Consider the following 20,531-nt stretch of genomic DNA (forward strand, 5'->3'; position numbering starts at 1 on the left):
AAAGGATACTTTCCCCATAGGTTTGAGAGGGAAGCAAAGAAGTGCCCATCCTCATTCTCATTTAGAATCAAACTGCAAGTCCTAATATATACACCCAGGCAGGGAAAAGGAATAAAAGACCCTCATATTGAAAGGAAAGAAACAAAAGTATAATTCCTTCCCTGATGTTATGGCAATCTGTACAAAAATCCCAAGGAATATTCAGATAGTCTCAGAAATAAGCCAGTCTATCAGAGCCATTAAATATGTAATCAGCACAAAAAAATCATTTTTAGGTATCTGTGGAACTAAGAAATCATAAATTCTATTTCATTTTATTATTCTTTTGAGACAGAGTCTTACTATGTAGCTCTGTCTGTCCTGGAACTTACTTTGTAGACCAGGCCAGCCTTGAACTCAAAGAAACCTACCTGCCTCAGCCCCCCAGGTACTGGAAATAAAGATGTGTACCACCATACCTGGATCAAAACTTTTTAATTACCACCTATGAAATACTTGGCTAGAAACCTGACATGGCACACTTAGCATCTATCTGCCAAAAATTATAAAACACAAACAAAAGAAATCAAATAAACTATTGAGGTACATCCTGTGTTCATGGATGGAAATGGAAGAGTGGAGGTCAATATAGTTTTCCACCCCATAATGAAGACGTTGATTTTTCCTAATTTATATTTTGATTAAATATAATGTCAATTGAAATGCCAACAGAATTATCTTTTTGTAGCTATAGAAGAGTTCATTCTAAAGATTGTCATGGATAGGTTCAGGATATAAAAGAGCAAAAGCCAGTTCTTAATTTTCTTTCTACCAGAAACAATTTTGAAAAAAAGCACTAAGGTAGAAGAATCAGCTTCAGTATTCAAGAGAATGTGCTGGGTCCACAGGGGTCACACACCCACCAGTGAAGGAAATAGAAGAATGTCGAATGTCTAGATATACACATGTTTTCCAGTTAGTTTTGTAAAGGTGCTGTGGTAGTTTGAATGAGAATGACTCCCATAGGTTCGTATGTTTGAATATGCGGTCCCCAGCTAGTGGAACAGTGTGAGAAGGATTAGGAGGTGTGGCTTTGTTGGAGGTTATGTGTCACTGAGGATGTACTTTGATACTTCAAAGTTCTCTCTCTGCCTTTCTCTGTCTCTTTCAAACACACACACACACACACACACACACACACACACACACACACCTCCCTGCTTAGTCCTTTGGATCAGATGTAAGCTCTCAGCTATTGTTCTAACACCATGCCTTACTACCTGCTATCATGTTCCTGACTTGATGGCCATGGATCCTGAGAAACTGCAAGCAAACCCCCAATTAAATTTGCTTTCTTTTATAAGTTGCCTTGGTCATGGTTGTTGCCACAGCTGTAGAAAAGTAATCAAGAAGGGTGCAAAGGCAACTGTTGGAAAAAATACAGTATTTAACAAAGGGCATTGGAAGGAAAAATGTTTGGCTCCATCACGGACATACGGAATTGTAATATCCTTGAGCAGGTATTAAGCAATCTGTGGTTTAAATTTTATTAATTATTTGATGATTCATACATACATAAAATGTATTCCAATCATATTCACCCCACAGTCTGTGCTTGCTTTTAAGATTTAATTATTTTCCTATGTGATGAAAGCTTTGCCTGTATATATATAAGTGTACCATGTGCCTGGCTGGTGCCCACGGAGATCGGAAGAGGACATTGGATCCCCTGAGTCTGGACTTATGGAGTTATCATGTGGCTGCTGAAAAATGAACTCAGTTCCTCTACCACTGCAACAGGTGCCCTTAACCACTGAGCCATTGCTCCAGGGTTGCCAAGACCTCTGTCTTCCTGCGTTTTTGGTGCTAGCTAAGGTTTGGATACTGCATGCTTGGTTTAGCAACTATCACCTGGCTAACGTTGTGTCTTACTATTTACAACAGGACCCTGGGCAATTTCAGGGGTATTTAATGCTCAAGCCCTGGGAATTCAGTTCATGGTGTCAGTTTTGGTCCCACTTGGTCATAGAAGTTTTGCCCTTTCCACTTTCTTAATACAAATGTTAGACACTGGAAAAATTGTAGTTCCATCCCAGGTCTGCCCATCTCTCACATATAAGCAGATCTTAATTATGAGTGCTATTTCAGAAGGGAGAAGTAGAGCACTGTCCATGGTTTCCTGTGTGATTTGCTAATGGTTACTGCCTTTAAAAAGCCACGTCCTTTCCGAATTATGTGTCCAATTCTAACTTCCTTCAAAACTTAATCACTATACTCTGGACACTCCTTTTTCTTGTTTTTAAATTCCAGTTGTCTCATGGTGCTTGCCAGCCCGAGCTGAGAACATCACTGCCTGTTTTAATGTCTCAGTGGGTTTCTATAACACAACTGCAGAAGTTTCTGGAACCCAAGTCTGTTGCCAGGTGAAGCTTTCCATCTGAAATGTGAATGTGACATGCTTTCCTGTCACTTGGAGTGCTGTTATAATTAAGGGCTGGTGAACCCTCTTTCGGTTTGAGTTTGAGTGTATGATGTTTATTCAAACAGCTTGGTTTCAATAAAATGTCTAAATGTGTGCTGCCAGCACTTTCCCCCATTAACTTTTAAATCCCTGTGAGTTTCAAGGGAAATCCAGTTCGTATGTTTCTCATTCATTTGCATTTAACTCATCAGAATATTATTTCGCTAGAACAAGTTCTCATCCAAGTTTGGGCATATAGCTCTTGAGAGCTTCAGCTAGAGGATATTCGTCATAAGTCTACAAAATAGAGAGCAAGATGAAGCTTCAAAACGTTGGGCCATAGTTGGCTTTGCTCCCAAGCCTTGTTTCAAATGCCTTGTTCTTGACTTTGTAATAGATTAGCAGCATTCTTGTACTATTCCAGGAAAATATGATCCTTCACTTGGTACCCCGACTCAATCTTGAAGGCAGTATAGAAGGTTACTGTGGAGAATAAACAGTGTACAGGACCCCTGTCTTTACTTTTAGTAAAGAGGAGTTGTTATTCCAGAAACATCTCCAAGACAATAATCTGTGTGCCTATTTGACCTGGAAGCTTGGGAGACAGGGGAGGGACACAGTGGCTTACTTCTCTCCCATGATAGCTACTCCTAAGGAACTTCTTAAGCCACAGAACCATGTGAATCAATGTTTAAATCTCTGTTAGAGTTGAAAATGTGACATCCTGTGCTATTACATTAATAGCAATATGGATACAAGAAACGGTTCCTACTTATGAACACACTATGTCAGAGCTTAGTCATGAAAATAGGCCCATCTTAAGGCTTTCAATAGGGAGACTTAACAGAGGGATATAGTCAAACAGAGATAAGAAGTCCCAAATTGCAAAACTAGAAAACTGAACCTAGAAAAATCTACTAGACATAGGATTAAGCTACTATGTACAAGACTAAAAGATTAAAGAGCTTGGCACTGTAGGCATTGGAGGCTGGAAGATGAGATCCTGTGGAGATGGACAGCAGGCTTCTAATAACCAGAGATGCTATTCAGTTATTCTCCCTGAAGCCCCCCCTCACCTGAAATCCTTGTTGCATAAATCTGGTCTTGTGCTTCTGCACAAAGATGATGCTAAAAACAATTGCATCTTCCAGGGTAGAGAGACCTGTTACCAAGAGTTAAGGTCCAAACTGTATTCCCACTGAAACTGTTATTGGTTACTCTTCTCCTTGATGTAGCAAAATAACCAGACAAAAGCAGCCTAAGGAAGGAGGGAAGGGTTTGTTTGGTTCATAGTTTGAGGGTCTAGTCCATCATGGTTCAGAAACACAGAAGCAGGAGTATGTAGTGGTCGGTCTCATGGCAACTGCAATCAGGAAGCAGAGAGTGATGAACACTGGTACTCAGCTTGCTTTCCCTTTTTTTTATTCAGCCTGGACCAGGAATGCTACTAACTATACTTAAAGAAGGTCTTGCAACCCACTTAACCCAATCAAGAAACTCCTTCACACACATGACCAGAGAGAACCTTGTCTCCAAGGTGATTCTAGATCCTGACAAGTTACATGTCAGTATTGACCATCATAACGTTGATGGTCATTAATTCTTTTCAAGTTCAGAGGCTACATGCTTACCTCCTTACTCTGTTTCAGTGTCTAAGAACTTTGTCATTCTCAACTGTGAAATGGACCTAGTTGTCATTGCTATGTCTGCCTGGATGGTGTACTTTGGAAAATAAGTAAATGTGAAGACATTTGGTAAGTTATAGAGCACTGGATATATTTAAGCCTTACATTTCTTCAACAAAAAAATTTAAAATAAGAAAAATGAAGGGCAAAAGTTGCTTTTAATCCTGCCATCTATTGAACTGCATGATTTTTTATGTAATCTGTTTTATTTCCTATCATTGTTGCTATTTTAAACTCAGAGCACTGGATTTTTCATCTTAGAACATTGAGTCTAACATTTCTCTTCTAAAATAGATTCACAATTTTTAAACACTAAGTTACTTTTTTACGAAATAAGTATACGGAGGAAGGAAGCAATTTTGAATAAAATCAGATTATTAAAAATAGTTCTAAGGATATTTTACAGCTGGATGTAATGACACTAAAAGGAAAAGCTTAACCATGTTTGTAAAATTGTAAACAGAAATAAAAATCCATGTTGCTTTTTACTTTTTCCTAATTATATAGCATTTATGCAGGTACAAGTGATAATGTTTATAAAGTATGATACAATTATGGGACCTGATACAGACATATGTTCTTACATCAGATTTGAAATTATTTATGTATTGAAATTGAATGCTTGCTTTGCAGAATTATTAAGAAATAAATGTCATCCAGCAATTGGGAGGGAAGATTTACAGACTTCATTTAAAGTGTATAGTTCTGGGCACTGGCTATCTCCAAAAATCTGGACAGGTTGTGCTCCCTCAGTAGCAAAATGGTATTCTGTTTCCTTTACATTTTTGTATTTTCATTTAGTAAAGCAATGAAAATTCAATGAAAATCTATTGCCCATGGACTCATTTCTAATTCCTAGTTAATCAGAATTGACAATGGGTACCTTCTCCTGGATTTTCTTACTAGGTAGTTGTCATGATTTCCTCCCCATCAAAACATACAGCACTGGTGTGGTACCCTTAGTACCCCCGAGGCATTTTATTCTCTAGCCCTCTCTATCACCATCACTAAAAGTGGGTGGCAATAGACTGTTTCCCCCTTGGGATATTTTTAGAATAGGTTGCTTTTATGTGTATTATTTTCTTAGTCAATGAGCTTTGGAAGACAAAAAGCTATCAGTCTGTTACCCAGTGGCTTGCTTTCACACAAAAATACCCTTAGGGGAACCACGGTGACTGGTAGAGGAGAAGGTATTGCTTCATGTTTCGGCTTCTTCCCATGAAAATGAATTGGAAAGGTAGAACTGTTGTCACATGGGGCATTCCAAGGGGAGCACCACAATCAATTGGAAAAGGGAAATGTGAATTCGCAATAGCTATTTGGTCTTCCCACTCCAGTGGCAGAAAATGTTAAAATTGTATCTGGTCGGAAGCATTCATAGTCACAATTGAATTTCACTAGAAGTGTCTCACACAGTGCCTAAATGAATGCGGAGTCGGCATTCCATCGGCCCTTTAATGAATCTCAAGGACTCACACAGCCAACACATTGTCCCTAGAAGGTGTATTTCTTCTAGGGACAATAGAATGTATATATGTGTGACACACACATATATATCTATTTTCTCCCAAGGAAATGGCCCCAAAGTGAGGAACATTATTCTTTCAATGTAAGTGCCCTTGGGATGTCAATGGGATATTTTCTAATCTTTACCCGCAAGTCCCCCCTTTTTTCTTAAAAAATGACTTTACAAAGTCAAGAACTGTTCTTAATATGGCTGCATTGACAGTGTATAAGGTTTGCAAAAGCTGTCACAGCATCAATCAAATGTCAAGTCTATAGCAACTTTGAAATGTCAGTCAGAGTTAATGCACAGGATTTTCCATTTGAGGGGGCTCTGCTAGTTTCAGGGTATTTTCTGCTGCCCCCATTCACTTCAGTCTGTAACACTGATGCATATTTTGTAGGTTAACTTCTCATTGTACCTGTGAAAAGTAAGGTAGGGTCATAAATTAAAAGATATACATATATATGCATAATCTGAGGAACATAAAAAGAAGAATTGAAGGGATGTTTTTGATATCTCAAATAAAATCTTATGATTAGGGAATACCACATTTACATATATTCTATAGCCCTATGATATTTACACATTTCTATATTGCAGCAACATTTCTAATATAAAAGACATGATTTGAACATTTTAAGCATGCAGTACAGCAGCATTAAATACTTTCAAGTTATTATGTGACCATCACTGCCATCTGTCTTTGGAACTTCCTATTGCCAAACTGAGAGTTTGTCTAGGATGCTCTGATTGTATATGGGTTGAATGTGTTCTCTGGTAGCAGATACTGAGGGATTGGAGGGACTGATGGATAGAGTCTAGTTGGAGGTCATTATGTATCAAAGGCACTGCCTGTGGCAAGGAAGGTCCCAGAGGAAGTCCGTGAGAACACCACTATAAGAAACACAAGTCAGGTCACTGCTCCATCCCCAACCTCACTGGGTTCCTGTGTGACCTCTCTCTGTTGCATACCCCTCTGCCATTATGATGCCATACCCCTGTGGTGATATAGTCAAGGGAGGATGGGGGCCTTCCCAGAGCCTTGTCCTGTTGTTAGACTATCAGTTTTCAAAACTATGAGAAATGTGTGTGTGTGTCTGTCTGTCTGTCTGTCTGTCTGTCTGTCTATGTGTTTGCATGTGGGTCAGAGGACAACCTTGAGTAGCCTTGTTTTCCATTTTGTTCAAGGCAGAGCCTCTCTTGCTCACTGCTGTATGTGCCAGGCTAGGTCTCCTTTGGGCTAATAGAAATTCTCTCATCTTCCAGGATGGGTACCCTGGGATCACATAAGTATGATTCTCCCCTCTATGAATGTATGTATGAGAACTGAACTCAGGGTGTCAGGCTTGCACAGCAAGTACTTTACTCTCAGAGTCATCTCTCCAGCCCCTCATCTTCTTTACAAGTAGTCAATCTCAGGTATTTAATGTGGCATAGATAATGAAAGCTGGAGTTACACATTTTGAATTGAACTCTTCTGGGTGTCTTGTATAAACAAAACCATTAAATATTTGTTAGTTTGTGTATGATTTCTTTCACTTAGCAAAACATCCTAGAATTGTATCCACCTTGCTATGTTTTAAAAATTATATTCTATCTTGGTATTAAAGGCTGAAGCTTCCATAATACCCCAATACTTCTTGAAACTGCCTTCCATTTTAGTGTAGTTGTAGAGGCAGTGTTCAAATAAATTTAGATCAGAAACATATTGATTCCTACATATAAATCACTGCTGTACATGGTCAGGTAGGTGTTACTATCTTGTAAATTGCAATTGCTTCTATAATAACAGCAGTACTGTAACCATGTGGGGGGCATGATTCTTTATGCCGCATGTATTTGTGTATTTAAATTCATAATAGTCATGTAAAGGTAACTTACTGTTTTCCTTCCTAGTAAAGTGTAAGCCAAGACAGGAGAAGATTAGTTAGAGACATACTCATTTGGTTCCAGACACTGGGCTTTTCGTTTCTGCATTCTATTGTCTTTCTCATCACTGAGAGACTGGACCTGAACTAGGCAGAGCTAGACTGAACCCTCATGATGTTCAATAACCTTTCTCAAAGCATGCCAGTGTACACTCATGACAAGAACTCTAGGTTGGAACACAAGGAACCAGAAGTCAATGATTTTGGACATCAGTCTTCACAAAGAGTTTAGGTTTTGGCTGGCTGTGGAGGACACAGGAGAAGCTGAGAGGAATTCTGAAAGCAGAACTTGTTGTGAGGTTATTCTGTGAAGTTTCTTGATTCCTGATTATCTTGTGCAGTCTTACTGAGACTTGTTTTGGCCTTGCTGACTTTAGCTTTCCATTTGGTCATGGAGAAAGAGCATCCCAAGCAGGAATTTTAAAATCTAGCTCTCAGGGAAGAAAGTGTTGAAGCTGTCATGAGCCACAGTGGCGTTTTAGGGTAGTCATGCTAAGTACGGATGACATGAACTAATAAAACAAACCGATAAAACTCCACATCAATTTTTGAAAGTTCATGTATTTGTGTCTTTTATGGTTAAATCAATTTGATCAATAACTTATTTATATTAACTTACTTTTCTGCCAAAACACTACAGTACATATAATATCTTACAATGTTTCACAGATCCAGTCCTCACATTATTGATTAGTAAAATATGGCATTTCAGGGGTCTGGAAGGGACTTTCAGCATTGCCACCATGACCCTGAGGTTATTATTCCTCAGAATGAAAACTCTTATCCTTATGTAGAACTTCAGGGAAACCTATAGGCCATAGAAAGGAGCTTTGTCAGGAGTTAATGCTAGCACATTAGAACTGGGCCATAATGGCAGATGGAATCCTCATCCTTCTTCTTGTAGAGACAGGCACCAGCAATCTGTCTTTTTCCTCTGTCACCCTAATTTAGGTCATTCCTATTGTGAGCCTTCTCAAATAGTACCTGTCTAGGTCTACAATTTATGTTGAGGAAGCATTAATGCAAGCCTTTAATAAGATGTAGAACTTCACAGTGTGGTGTTATCTGTGGATGATATATATTAGGGCCTCAGACATGTTTAATTAGGTTTGCAAGAGTCAAATTGACTTTGGCAGTAATGAAGCTTTCTTTTTCTCCCTTCCTCTCATAGTCTGATAAAATAACATAGAAGATGATCAAGAAATATCTTTTCAGTTTTGGTATCTTTGTAAATCATCCTCTCTCTATTCTGAAAAAATCCTCATCTGTCTTAAAAATCCAGTTCTTGCTGAGGATAGACAGAAAGGGAGAGCTTGTCAAGGAAGACACAGTGTGGCCAATAATAAACCTGAGGTGTTGAACTACCAAATATTGAATGTGTATCTTTTGAAAACATTTGGTAAGTATTTAATAAGCATTTACATTGGAGTACCAATCAAGGGTTTTATAGTTGTGCTACTCACTCCAATTTTATAGGAAACTTTGATTTTGACTTTAGAGTAGGAACAATTTGATCAACATTTTGAGTATCAGGAGCCAATACTTAAAACAAACCTCTGTCCCCATTACTTTCTCTTAAGCAAAATATCCAAGTTTCAGTAAGACAAGCCCCTTCCCTATGTGATGAATAAAGTAAAAGGCAAAATCAATAACCCGAGCTCCTTTTGAGTCATAGATTTTTTTCTGCTAGAACTACCCATTTAGATTCCTGAAGAAATGAGGATTCTGAACTTAATCTCAAATTTTTGAAGTCTTTTCTTACTTGTAGATTCATTCATTCACTTCTATAGTTTAAAATTTTGTTTTTAATTATGTATATATGTATGTGGGTATGTGCACATGAATGCAGGTGCCTACAGTATCCACAAGATGGTGTCAAGTGTTGGAGTTATAGGCAGTTAGTTGCCTGATGTGGGTGCTGGGATCTGAACTTGGATTCTCTGGCAAGAATAGTATGTACTCTTAACCATTGAGCCGCCTCTCTAGCCCTGACTTTTCCATTCTCTTAATGCATCTCTGAAATGAGGTATTTTGAGCCCAAGTATCTTTGAGACACTCCATATCCAAGGTTGGTCATGCATACTGTGATACTGCAAAGCCAAGAAAAGGGCCAATAGTCTTCATTCAGCTGGGACAACCACGGGCTTTTCATTGAATATTTCAGTAACTGGTATTTAATAGAGACAATACTAAAGAATGAAGCAAAAGAATGAAGATTTCCATCCAAAGTGACAAAAGGGGAATGATGTAGGCTGTTATCTATTGTAATGAATGAAAAAAAGAGAAGGGGGCAATTTAGAAGTCATTTGAAGAATAAAACCTTAGCAAGAACAGTTATTTCCTTTGATAAAGACAGGTCTTTGGGTTGAAATTTGGATGTCTAAAATCCTAGAAAATGTCTGATGTTTTCATTTGGAAGAATTATAGGAGCTAAAAGAAGAAATTTTTGAGTGTAGTCTTCTATTTTAAGGATTGGAGAATTGCTAAGTTGTCACTTATGGGAAGACAGCACTTGTCCATTGCCTCATTCCCAGAAGCTCTACTGAGCATTTCATGATAAGTTGGGTGTTCGAGAACAAGCATGCAGGTTCCTTTACCACTGACATATTTGACACACTTCAACCTAACTTTATTGAGCCTTTCTGTCAGTGTTTTGGGGTCAAGACACAGCTTCTAGCTGTCATCAACAACTTGAGTAGTTTCCCTTAATTTTTAGGGACCTCGACTCAGGCCAATCCATGTTTTGCAACAGAGAAAAAAGTTAAGACTAGCTGATTTATGGAGCAGAGTTAGGGGAAAGTAAAGATACTTTAATATAGGCTTAAGCATGAGGACTGGTATCATATGAAAAGAGATATTCAGAAGGAAGCATGTGGGTGTGGGTTTCTCGTGGACAAGTCACAATTCATTGTTTTTATGATAGTCTTATATAGAGTACTGGGATTTGGAGTTACTATCTTTGAAGTGTTGCTAAAGAAGATCCTCACAAGTTCTTGAGGGGCATCTGATAGGACCATGACTGGTGAGGAAGAAGTCCACAGAGACACAGGAAGATAGGAGAACTGTAGGGTAAACAAAATTGTCTTGTTTGAGACTCTTAGGAGATATCTGGAAAAAAAAGAATGAGGACCTCCCTCAAGCAATAAACTTTCAGTCCTTAAGCCGAAGTCATTATGTCTACAACATAAGACATGTCTCCATAAAAAAGAATAGCAACTTACCTGCACAGACTTTATTACAAATGTTATTAGTTACGATGGAACTTTGTTTTTCAGTTGGTGAAAGGCTTCCCTTGGACTCTGAGGTGAGGCAATCCTTTCCTTCTCAGGTTCCTATAGTTTGTCTTCCATAACTCCTTTCTGCTGAGTTATTTATACCTTCTAGAAGACAAAGTAGTAGAGATAGTTTTCAATGGCTAATGGCCAAAGATCTAACAAACACTTTACAAATATTTTAAATATATTTGGGACCTTTCCATTTTCTGAAACATTTTGATTTATTTATTTATTTTTCTCATGGTCATGGAATATTGCCTGATGGAAAGATAAAACCTTGAGGATTTAATGTAGATGAAGGGACATCAACTGGCTGTGAAATCACTGCCCAGTGTGGTTCCTGGAATGACCGGGAAGAGGAGTGTGGAAACTCCATCTTAGCTGATTAGAGAAGAATCCTGTGAATTGATGTCTACCTGGCCTCAGATGGATGGGAATGTGAATCAAAATACACATCAAGAAACTCACTCCTTAGTTGGAACAGAGAGATGGAGACCTTTAGTCAAAGAAAATGAACCTATATGGAATAGGAAATCACTATAGGTAGTAATTGAACCAAAATTGGTGGAGCAGAAATTCTTTTAGGAAAGCTTGGGAGTAACTTGGCAATGTGGAGAATTGTTTTTATCCCCCCTTCACCCTCCACTCTTGATCTGATATTAGAGGGCAGCAGAGGGCAGCCAACCTTTGCATGTCCTCTTTTATTACATTACTGTGTGTGTGTGTGTGTGTGTGTGTGTGTGTGTGTGTGTAAGACAGAGAAAGAGACATACAAAGAGAGAGACATAAAAGAGGAGAGGAAAGAGAGAATGAGCATATGTCATGGCATGGGTGTATGATGTTAAAGGGCAATTTAGGAGAGTGGCTTCTTTCCTTCTACCCTATATACCCAGAGACTGAGCTCAGATCATCAGACTTGGTGACAAGTACCAAGTACTTTAACTCCTTGCTGGCCATCTCTTCTCTTTAACTCTAATGATGGTCTGGAAAAGAGACACTGTTGATTAACTGTGGGTCATGGGTGGAGGTAAGAAAGATCAGAGAGGTAAAAAGCCTTTTTTCATATCACAGAGCATTAAGTGGAGGCTCATGTGAGCCTTACTCATATCAGAGACTTACTCATATGCCATTAGAATGCTTGTGTCCAGGGTAGGGTAAAATCAGATTTTGTATTTTTAAAACTTTTGAGATAGTCACCAACATACCAATTCTGCCATATTACAATCTACAAGTATGAAACATCTTTATATTTATTTGGAGTTTTTCCTCAGCAGGATTTATACATTTATGTGAACATATCTAGGGTGGATTAAACTTACTCCTCATTATTTTATGTTTCTGATGTTATTATGAAAGGCAGTTTTAATTTAGTTTTTGGATCTTTGGAGTTCTTGTGTTTAGAAATAAGTTGGTTTTTTATGAGTCTTCTGTTGGGGGAAGCCCTGTGCATTTGTCAATAAAGTACTGTTGAGCCTATAGGGAACCAACATAGGAGGGACTAGGAATCCAGGAGGATTCTGGGAAGGAGAAACACGAGAGTCAACATGTAACCGCCATGGGGGTAGGAGCCCAGAACTATTCTCTGGTAAGAGACATACTTAGATTAACAATTATGGGGTATTACTTAAAGCAGAGCTAGCCAGTAAGAGACAAGCAAGGCCACAGCTTCATAATGAATATAGCCTCTTGTGTGTTTATTTGGGATTGAAGCAGCTCTGGAACCAGGCTGGCGGGAAGGCTCCTCTCAAGGAAAGCTTCTCTTAACATCTTCAATCCTGTGACATTCCAGTCTCTATTCTAGTTTGTTGTCCTTAAGAATTGTTACATGTTGGCTCATCTGTAGATGACAGTTCTGGTTATTTTCTGGTAACTTTTATCTGTTTTCTCCTTACCTGGCTGTATGGGCAAAGCCTCCCCATCCTGTCTTGGAGGACATTCTTCATTCTTACATCATCCAAGAGACATTCTCTGTAGGATGTTCATGGATGCAATTGCCACATTCAGACAGTTCTGTAGTATCAGCTCTCCCTTTTGCCTTGGATTTTCTGTCTCCTTCTATTCCATGATCTTAACATAAAAGATCAGGTAATTGTTTTAGACTCTTCACCTTGTCATTTAAAACTATTTCCCTCCAAGGATGGTTTTATCTGAAAACCACACATGCTAGTATGTTGTGTCATCATTCTACTCAGCACATAATTTTTCTTCGAGTATGAGTTATTTATAAATATATTGTTTAGTTTCTATGTATTTCTGAACTGCACATTTTTATTCTGTAGTGCTTTAGTTTAATTCAACTTTGATCAGAGTGCATGGTTTGTATATGCTTATTTCATTTAAGTTTTTTAAGCTGTGTGACATGGTCTAGTGTCAGGACGAATATGAAGATTGTCCCATGTACATTTGGAATGAACATATAATGTGTTGTATTTGGGTGACATTTCAGACATGTCTCACTGATAGCATTGGTTGACAGTGTGGTTCAAATCTGGAGAACTAGCTTAGTTACTTTGTCATTGTGAAGTACCTTTTTTACCTCTCAAAATGATTTTAATTATTTAAAATATTTAAGGTTTATTTTGCCTGGTATTTGTACAGCTTGTCCAGTTCTTTATCAAATTATATTTTACACGGTTATAACTACTTCCATCTTTGTGACTAATTCATAACTTTGAATCTAAAGCATTTCCACAGACGGCATTTAACTATATCTGGTTTTATAATCCAGCCTGTCTTTTAGATTTACTGATTTTATTTCATGTTTTGTCTGCAAGCATGTGTCTCTGTTCACAATATATGTATGTGTACCCAGTGCTTGGGGAAGTTGGAATAGGGCATAAGATTTACTGGAACAGATGTTTCAGAACTTTGCAAGCCACCATGTAGCTTCTGGGAATCGAACCTGAGTTCTGTGGAAGAACAGCCAGTGCTCTTAACTGCTATATCATCTCAACACCCTGATTGTCTTATGACTAGATGTCTCCTTCTTGCTTAATGTAGCTTTTGACAGAGCGGGTTGTGCTTCTTCTGTTTGGCTAGTTACTTGTGTATTTGTTCTTGTCTCTTCATTTCTGTCTTTTGTGTTCAGTGTATTTTTACCTTGAAATTCAGGTGACTTTTTCTTTTGGTCTTTACATATTTTCTCCTTATCTCAATGATTGCTCTTGGGATTACAAGGCAGATCTTAATTTTAAGTACTCTAACTTAGATGATCACGAGCTCAGTTCTGGCTGTACACAGCTTTGCTCTGGCATCTGCCTTCTTTCTCCCTTCCTTGGTGCTGTAATGTCTGAAGAACTATACCTAAGCATTGTTTTGCAAGGTCTTAGACACCAGATTGCACTTTGAACTTAATCTCATAGACTCTGAGAATGCAATTTTGAGACCCTGTGTAAAGAGGGAAAGAATGCTAATGAAAAGTTGGCGTGAGGAAGACTGACCCAGGGCTGGCATGAGGATGCAATGAGGATGCATCTGGGCTGAGGACAGTAGGTGCTAAAGGAAGCAAGAGCAGTGGCTGCAAAGTCACAGCTTCTTAACTTTTATGGACATTCCCCAATTGAGGTTGGAGCTGTGCTGGAGAAAATCATGAACACTACTTCAAGATTTGTCTGGCTCATAGCTTCTAAGGTACAAAGCACTGGGTGTATGTGTGAATAGATCTCATAGCAAAGCTGTGAGTGTTCCCAAAGTATTAGCTTCATTCTCCATCATCTTGTGGACTCTATTTTTAAGGAAGATTTCAGGGCAGGGGGTTGCCAAAGTGATTTTCTTGAAGAAATTGATGAATGGAGACACTGGTGTATCTACTCTGCAGTGTCTGTGCTGTTTCTAGAAGTTCACAAAGCTTCTTTTTTAATATTGCTAATGCTCCCACTGTCACTCGAGGGACAATAAGCAGCGAGCATCTGAGATTCTGACACAGGAAGACAAAGACTGGCAAGGAAGCTCTTCATCTGATCACCTCTCATCTTCAGCCAGTTGCCCCAGCTTCTTTGTGCCCAGCTCCATGATAAAGGTAGTGACACCTAGCCCCAGGTGAGGTGATAAGTGGAGAACTCCTAGCAGGGGAGGGGGAGGTATTATGCTCATTCAGAAGTAGATAACAGCTAAGTTTGCCATAAGTACAGCATTATTTCCCTTTCTGAGACTTTAAGGGACTTAGTGAGGCCAATGATTTAATGATCTTGGGGCAACTTCTGTCTGGTTCATTTGAAGGCAAGCTGGTTCTGGAGAGGCCTTTCTAGAAAGTGTAACAAGACCACTAAGCCAGTGGTTCTCAACTAGTGGGTTGCTAACCCTTTGGTAATCAAATGGCCCTTTCACGAGGGTTCATCAAGACCACCAGAAAACACAGATGTTTATGTTACAATTCATGTCAGTAGTAAAATTACAGTTATGAGTAGCAAAGGAAATATTTTGTGGATGGGGATCACCACAATCTGAGGAACTATAGTAAAGGGTTGCAGACGAGTGTGTGGAACAAAGCAAGCTATGTATGTCATGTTATTGTTAGTCTCATTGTTTAGCTTCCTTTCAAGAGTCTCTTTTGGCAGGGCCTACAGAAATATAAAAAATAAGTTCCTGTTGTGTCTTAGCCACCCAGTTTATGACATTTTGTTATAGCAGCTGGAAGGGAATATAGGAATGCAGGAAGACATGTAGGAAGCTGTTTCCCAGAAACTTTACGGGAAAACATCAGAATGATAGGAAATGATGATGTTTCCATGCCTATACTTGGAAAATCCTTACCTCCATTACCACTTTCTCTAGAGATAATGTTATACACATGCTTCCTAAATGTAGCATGTCATGTTCTCAAGGTGTGTAACCTGCTTTAAATGCCAATACCTCCTCAACGCTAAGTCAGACTTGGATCTAGCTATTTTCTTTTAGAATCGGGACTGACTAAACTACTGTATCAGGCCGATTTCTCCGAAGGAACAGAACTGATATAATGTTATCTTGTAACGATATTAGACTACCTCACATTATAGGGCCTGGGTAGTCTACCGGTGTCCTTCTGCTTGCTCAAGGGGCTGAGAACCAGGTAGTGGCTCAGTCCAGAGAGCCAGCTAAACTCAGCAGTCCAACACGAAGGCCTTGAAAATTGCTAGGTGGTTGCTACAGTCATGCTGCAAGGCTGAAGCAGCTGATGACAGTGGAGGGTGGTGACAGTGGCACAAGCACCATTGATAAACTCACTTGCCAGCAACCAGTGAAAGGCCACCATGAAGCCTTGCCCTCTCCTGGATCACTTCAAGTCTGGGCCACCTAACTGGAAGAATCTGCATCTTTGAGAGGGGGTTGGTTACCCTTCTGTTAATCCTTTATGACAATGTTAGACCATCTCAGAGAAAAATCCCCCAGTTGGACCCAGTTCCTACTACATTGACAAGATTAGCCATCATGAGGACTGGTGTTTGTGGGGCTGCAGTCAGCACCAGCTGATCAGTCCTGGGTCTGCTCCTGAGTGCAGGGGTGTGGATGAGGGAAAGGCTAGCTAAAGGAGTTAAGAGTCAGAGACACAAAATAGCGGTCAAGAGGGCAGTTTCAGTCCTTCCTGAATGCACCTCAGTTTACTCATACAGGATCCTAAGTAATCAACCAAAGGTGGGGACAATGGCAGAAGACATCTATTATCGTGTATAAAGGGTAGGTAGAAATTACTTCTCTTAATCCTAAAGACACTCCATAGCTGCACATACTACTTGGCCTTCAGGCACTTCATAGCTTCAATATCACCTAGCCTTCAGGGTGAGAGTAAACCCGCCAGGGCCCATGTCTATTGTTATGTAGATGAGAGCCATTCATCACTAAGGCCAGGATATCCTGCTGTCATTAAGCTAATGTCCTAAGGACAATAGAAGTGATTGGAGTTCTTCGAACTCTTGGCAAGATGGAATGCACTCCCATTTATGGATCCAGTGACCATCACACTAAAACAGAGTGAGCATTTAGTAGATTCTGAATCTCTGAAGCCTAGAGTTGTGCTTGAACCATCTCAGTAGGTTTCCCTTTCTTATGCTTTAGGTGAAAGACTCTTGGAAGTTGGCATAGCTAGAAGATTTTGTAAGCATTCTAGCCATGATCCTCTCTGGTTAGTTTTTGATCTGTTTTCATCTTCTTTGTGCTGTTCAACATAACACTAGCCTGAAAATAATTATCAATGCAATATAAAATTGTCTATTGGCTACAGTAAAAAATAAGATGCAGAATTAGCTTCAATGGTATATTTAATTCATATATCTAAAATATCATGTTTACAGGTAATCAGTATAAACTTTTATCATAATTAGTTTTTGAAATCAGGTGCATATTTTTTTCTTCCAGTATTTCTGGATTTGAGCTAGCTATATTTTTTGTGTTCAATAGCTATTAGGAAGTGCAGTTTTATTTATGAACTATACTTAGCTAACTAATGTTAAGTAACCAGGTTGATAGAGAAACAAATTGTGGGAACAAGAGACCTTGGCCAGAGGCCCACTTCCCCATCAGCCTGGGAGCAGCCAGCTGTAACCAACTGCAAAGAAGACATGTTTACTAAAAACATGTTTACTAAAAACAATACGGTGACTGTAAGAAATGTTTACCTGAACAATAATTTCCTGATGTTTTCAGAAGGGCTTGCCCATGGGTGCACCCTGACCTTGACCTTTCCAATGACTAACTGCCTTTCCTGACACCCCACTGCCGCCTCTGGTGTCAGGGCATATAATAACCAGCTGGGGTAAGAATAAAGTGAAGCTTTCTTGGGGGGCTTCTTGAAGTTTTCTGGAAGCCTTCTTGAAGCTTTCTTTGCACCACTGACTGGCCTCTGTGTCATCAATCCCACCACCTTCCACACATTCTCTGCCAGGCTGTGCAAGGGCGCAGCAACAAATGATTTGTTATTTGCTATAAAATATTGTACCCATTGTAGCATATATACAGTCAGTGGTTTTTGCATTTAAATACCAAGCAGGGTTATAAAGGGTAGGAATCTTTCTGATGAAAAGTAAATAAAGAAAACCATAATAAAAATATGACCATGCTGAATTGCAGTGTTTCCCCCAAAGCAGCAGATTTGGGGTTTTCACAGCTAGGGACATAGTGAACCCCAGCATCTAGTATTCCAGGGAGACACATTTGAGAAGATGCCAAAGAGACAGAGACCTTATGCCCTGAGTGAGTGCATCTTTCAGATTTCCTGCAGAAGTTTCTAATTTTCATCTATGGAAAGATCTGCATCTCAAGGCTTTGGCCAACCGAATGCATCAGCTTTCTTGTCAACATAATGAGTGCTAGGGGAAAAAATGAAATTCAAAGACCACAGTGATCACCAACTCTGATAGTATTATGGCACTCCAGCTGCTAAATCTTTCATGACTATGGGCTGCGCTGGTGATGCCTACGGAGATATGCTGCACTCTGGAAGAAGCCTGTAGTCACCTCCATTGATGTTGATGTCATCCTCATTACTGAATTTGAAGGATTACACCAACAGCTTATAATGGTAGCTGCTAAAGTATTGATTTTGAACTCCATCTAGATATGAAACAGACAATAGTTTTAAATCTTGAGTAGCTACTATCATGGCAGCAATGCCTCCTCCACAGCAGCGATTTTAAAGAAAAAGGATGAAGTGTTTTCTATTCAAGATGTACTCTGGGAAGATTATAAGCATTTTGGATGGAGGCCTCTTTGGGGATCTTGAGTAGAGCATGAATTAGGATACTTGAGCAGTTTAAAGGCACACATAGGAACGGGGAGCCAGAGTGATTGAGGTGCACCCTATGAGATTCCTAAATTAATTAATAAAAATAATATGTTGGTGATAAATAAATAGGCTCAGTTATGATGCCGATGAAGGACTTAAACCAGTCAAAGAATCTCTAACCGCTACTGAGCTAACTGAGGCCATGGTTGGTGCTAGGAGATTTGTGGGAAGCCAAGGTGACAAGGGAGATTCAACTTTCATTCACTTCATTTGGCAAAACGACTCATAACCTAAGGAGCCCTGGCCAGGAACAGGGGGCTCCTTCAGGAGAGAACCAGGCCACAGAGTGTATTCTCCCAGGAAGAGGCAACTGCTTCTAGCTGATCAGGGTGAGTTTTCAATGAAAGATAGCCTTGACACTACTCCTGAGAGTGGATGTGGTGTCAGTAAGGAAGCCTGCACGAGAGATTAGCTCTTTGAAATATGGAGCCATTGGTAGAGCCTAAAAGAACCCAAGCTTCTGAGATCAATGAATGTAGATAAGAATGCTGTTAGACTGAGCATCAGGAGCCAACCTCAGCACTAATGTTTGCCTATCAATACTAATTTATGGCCCTCCTTTTCCAACACTAGGCATCTGTGAGGGTTCTGAATAGATGGGTTCATTTCTGCTTGTCCACCAGTTTCTTAGTACACATCCTGTTTGTTATGTGTATAGCAAACTTAATTTCTTATACTTCTCATAAGGGGGCTTGGGGTTGTAGTTTACCAAGAAACGATACAGTTCATGCCCACATATTTGTGAGTGTTTGGCTCACTTTCTCCAGATGTTTTCTGGGTTTCTTCATGTCCATACAGTTCCACAGCTGTGTGTTTGTTAGTGTTTATGCTAATCACAGAAACATGGAAGAAATAAGGTTCTACTCTCTTGAAGAAGATCCATATATATTGGGTAGAAAGACCCATATCACAAGTAAAATACAAAAGTAAACCCCTTTTCCTGGTAAGTGGTTTTGCATACATGTGTTTAATGTCACAAATCTGGTAGAGAAGGAAAAAAAGAGCAATTTTGGATAAAGTTTGCCTTTGCTTACTTTGATACCTATGAATAATCTTTCAAGGCATAAAATCCTTCTCAGTTTGAAGATGGAAAATATCATTTGAAAAAGCTTAAAATAAACCTCAGTACCAAATCCACTATGAAGTCATTGAGTGAAGGCTATTCAGCCACAGTTTTCAGGCTATCAAAAAAATAAAAATAAAAACATGTTTTATGCAAGGAGAATTTATGACTTCTACTTCAAAACATCACGGATCTTAAGAAAATGTTTGTATTTCTCATTTGGTATGATCTAGAGAAATATTTCTTTAACATCTCCTTTTCATATTGTGCAATTCACACAAGAGACATGTCTATGAAATATTTACTCATGATTTTTATTTGAAGGGAAGTAGCTGGTTGCTGCATGAAAGCTTCGCAGCAGAGATTCCTTGCTTTCAAAAGAAAATTGAAGCTAAATAAAAAAGATTGCAAGGCAAGCCCAGAGAGGTCCTTCCTTTGCGAGAGGTAATTGATTTGCTCCCCCAAACAGTCTTCTAGAACTTTCGGTAGACAATGCTCTAACCTTGTCAGGAGAGTATAATAAATTTTAAGTTAGACCGTTTTGGAAGGAAGGATTTAAAATGAACTGCATTTTATAGGAACAGAGCACCAAGGGTCTGTTGTTAGTTTATAGGGCCTTGATTAGATAGGTTATTGATTTTGGCTGCTGGTGATACAGTTCATGTTCAAAAGGTATCAAACTCATGCGGAATAAAATAGAAGCAAGCACTTGGGAAGAAAGAGAGAAAGTAGTAAGATACTAGCTAGCAATCTAGTTGCAATTCTTCCAATGGAATGGGCAGCTGTGTCTTACTGCCTTTAGCCCTCTGGAAGCAGTTATGTGTATTAAATACTGGAATAACTTGATATTTTAAAAGCTTATATGCTCATCCAA

General features: G+C 39.2%; 1 long non-coding RNA gene across 2 annotated transcripts in view; it reads left to right on the forward strand.

Moving 5' to 3' along the window:
• Positions 1–20,531, forward strand: part of LOC110341078 — a 235,200-nt gene that overhangs the window by 59,698 nt on the left and 154,971 nt on the right. Inside the window, exon 3 of one of the 2 annotated variants that reach the window (XR_002382971.1) lies at positions 4,090–4,194. The exons of the other annotated variant lie outside the window; for it this stretch is intronic. This is a non-coding gene — a long non-coding RNA (uncharacterized LOC110341078). The remainder of the gene's footprint in view (positions 1–4,089; positions 4,195–20,531) is intronic. 2 annotated transcript variants of the gene reach the window in all.

Source organism: Mesocricetus auratus, unplaced genomic scaffold, assembly GCF_017639785.1.
Source record: "Mesocricetus auratus isolate SY011 unplaced genomic scaffold, BCM_Maur_2.0 Super-Scaffold_100676, whole genome shotgun sequence".
Lineage (NCBI taxonomy): Eukaryota > Metazoa > Chordata > Mammalia > Rodentia > Cricetidae > Mesocricetus > Mesocricetus auratus.